This window comes from Selaginella moellendorffii, unplaced genomic scaffold, assembly GCF_000143415.4.
Source record: "Selaginella moellendorffii unplaced genomic scaffold, v1.0 SELMOscaffold_236, whole genome shotgun sequence".
In the NCBI taxonomy this organism is placed as follows: Eukaryota; Viridiplantae; Streptophyta; class Lycopodiopsida; order Selaginellales; family Selaginellaceae; genus Selaginella; species Selaginella moellendorffii.
Genome location: NW_003314495.1, coordinates 1 through 3,332, shown reverse-complemented (window position 1 = coordinate 3,332; position 3,332 = coordinate 1). Strand labels below are relative to the sequence as shown.

Below are 3,332 nucleotides of genomic sequence, written 5' to 3'. Positions count from 1 at the left end.
ACTTTGCCATGAAGATTGAGTGAAAGAAAAAGAGCAAAAGAAGGGAAATGAGAAAAAATTAGAAAGAAAGGGAGATCTAGACAATGGAAAAGCTAGATCTAAACCAAAACCCTAAAAGGAAAGAAAGAATAGATTTAAATGATGCAAAAGTTATATTTAAACCAAAATCCTAAATCTAAGCACTCCTCAGGACAAGGAAAAATGCCCTTCATTTCCACTAATGTGAATGTTTGGAATATAGAAAGAGAATACAAAAAATGGCCTCCCCTGCTTAGAAAATATTGACATCTTCATTGATACATACTTTAGTCTAGACCATCGCCAAGGAAACAACTTCAAAAAAAGTTCATGATGTTTACACTTTACCATTTAGTTGCATTTAGTTTATAGTATTAAATTTCTTTAAGTCTTAAATATGGTGATTCACTCCTTGATGATGTGTTATCTATAGTTGGCATATTAATTAGCCCAAAAACTCTAGTTTAGTGAGTGGTTTAAATTAAAATCAATCTGATACTTACTAAAATCCCACTATGCTAATATTAGTATATGACATTGTTGGACCTCACATATTTTGTTTTTGGATATTTTTTTCTTTAAATACATAATATTGTTTTAGTAATCATTTAACATACAGCATGGTCTTCATTTGATCAATTAATCTTTCCAGAGATATAAAAATAAAGAATGATTTTGGCTTTACATAGTCTCAAGTGCTGTAGAAAACCAGATTAAGTCCATCAAAAGAAAAACAGAGATACTTACCACTACATTTTGTGTTTGAGAGAAACTGATTAAACCAAAGCGCTGAATGTTTCGGGTAGCGTTTCAAAGTTGTGTAATCCACGTAATAGAGACCAAATCTTTGGCTAAATCCGCTATCCCACTCCCAATTGTCTAGCAAAGACCACGCATAGTAGCCACGAACATCCACACCGTTCCTGAGAGTTACAGTTTAGACGAGAAATAGTTTTCCTCCAAAGAACTAGGCCTATGGAAGCTTACGCGATGGCTTGCTGCAACCTCGTGAGATACGACTCGTAGAACTGAACCCTTGCATCATCCTTTATGAACCTGTCACTAAAAGTGTTCGAATCGGCGACGTCCACCAATCCTGGAAAATTGGACCTGAGAAAACCGGTGACAAGAATGACAAGCCCACCATTTTCCGTGATGAAAATCGGAGGATTGTTGTAGTTCTCCTTGACGTGGTTGAGTATATTGTAAAGCCCCCAAGGCACAACATAAATCCAGGTTCCAGTCTATAATCCAAACAGACCCGAGATCAGGATAAAAAGAAATTGTTTAGGAGCTTATTTACCGTGCCTCCGATAGAAATCCCGTTTCTTTCGGCTGAAATGTAAAAATCGAGCTCATGAGATAAATGCACAACAAGGAAACTATCAATCTATTGCTTACTTAGAAAGTGTGTATGGGAGTCGCTCTCGTAGCCGGGACGAACGTTGCTAGGCGATGGATTGTCTTGAGTGTATCGAGAAGTGTAGTGATTGAGGCCCACAAAGTCCATGGAGTTTCGAAGATCTCTCGACTCTTCGACAGTGAAAGCCGGCAAGCGATCCCCGACGTAGAGACGCATCGACTGTGGATAATCTCCAAACGTAATTAGATACCATCCAAGTTCAAAGTCGAGAGCTCTACGAGCAGCTGCGATATCTCTCAGAAGGCTTGAGTATGGTTCATACCAAAACGAGTCTATCGTCATTCCAATGACGCCACGCTGGTTGACCTGCTTTGTCAATCAAGATAAGGACTGGAGGGAAATTATAAAAAAAAAACGTTCATTTTGGAGGAAGCGAACCTTGTATTTACGCCTGTAGAGTTTGACGGCCTTGGCGTGTGCTAGCAGGAGATGATGACCCACGATGTATGGCTCCGTGCTCGATTTTCCTTGCGGGCAGCCTGTGCATCGGCCGGGCGCGTAGTATCCCTGGACGTAGCCTCCGTTTACCAGCTGGTGTGGCTCGTTGAAAGTTAGCCAGTTTTTCACGCGGTCGCCGAAGGCCTGGAAGCAAAAGTCTGCGAATCGCAAATACTCGTCCCTGCAAAACATCGAGAGAAGTTTTCCATCAAAGAAGAACTTTGCAGAACTTTTTCCGGAACTTACACGATGTCTCGGCTTAGCCATCCTCCAAACTTATCGTCCAAATTCCCAGTGATAGATCGTGACAAAAGGCTTGATTCCTGCCTAAAAGTAAACAGTGCTTTCAATCTTATAAAAACTATCCTCCGCATTAATTGGATCTTACCGTGTTCCAGTAGAGCATCGATCAAGTTGTTGTAGTACGCAATCCCTTCGGGATTCACGCGACCGTCTGCCAAAAGAGACTTTTTAAAGTTTCACATTCTTGAGTTCATCCTCCTTACCGTGGAAAACTCGAGGCCAGGAGATTGAGAACCTGTACGAATCCATCCCCAAGTTCTTGAGCAGGAGAACATCATCCTGGAAAGGTAAAATTCATGGGTTTTGATTTTAGAAAGCTCGGCTTTGCACAAACCTTGTAGTGATGGTATTGATCATCCGTGATGTTTGGACTACTTCCATCCGCAATGTTTCCTGAATGGCAGAAACACTTGAAATGAGAGCTAGAACTTTGCAAGAGACTAAAGAAACCAACTTGGGTTCGCAGCAAAGATATCCCAGATGCTGGGCTTTCTCCCGCCTTCATTCACAGCGCCTTCGTACTAACAGAGGAAAGGAGCAAGTTTTAACGAGAGAAATATGGCCGGAGATTTTTCTACCTGGAACGCCGATGCTGAAGCGCCGAATATGAAATCTTTCGGAAAATCGCATCTGCTGAGGCCAGTTTGATCGAGATCGAGAGCCAAGCTAGAAGAAAGAATGCCGCATATTTGTAAAGCAAGAGGTCCATTGGGAGCAAGGAGAGATCAAACTCCAGAATCTCCCCAAAAGATTCAATCTTCAGCTATGCCACTGTTATTTACAAAAAGCGTAGTTAATAAAACCCATATTTCATCTGTCGTGAATTAAAATCTTAATTAATTAATTAATTAACGTGGATTAGGGAAAAATACAAATGGCGCGTAAGTTCTGGCGTTTTGAGCTCGATGGCGCAGCGTTAGTTTCTTCTATTTTCTCTCCCCAAAGTTCTTGTTCTTTACATTGTCTCTTGGTTCTTAATTGTCCTTATGTTTGTAGGTAGTGCAATGACTATTACAATTTCTTCTCTCTTTACAAACGGAAGCTTAAGTGCAGGAAGTGACTCGAACTAACATAGCAAATTCGTTTTAAATATCTATTTTTCAGGCATTGCTCACGACGGAAACCAAAGTTGGTTCCAGAATGGTCGACC

The 3,332-nt window shown here is 40.8% G+C and overlaps 1 pseudogene; it reads right to left on the bottom strand.

Annotated features, from left to right (window-relative positions):
* Nucleotides 1-1,408: 1,408 nt before the first annotated feature.
* On the bottom strand, nt 1,409-2,480 carry LOC112343852 (annotated as a pseudogene).
* Nucleotides 2,481-3,332: the final 852 nt, after the last annotated feature.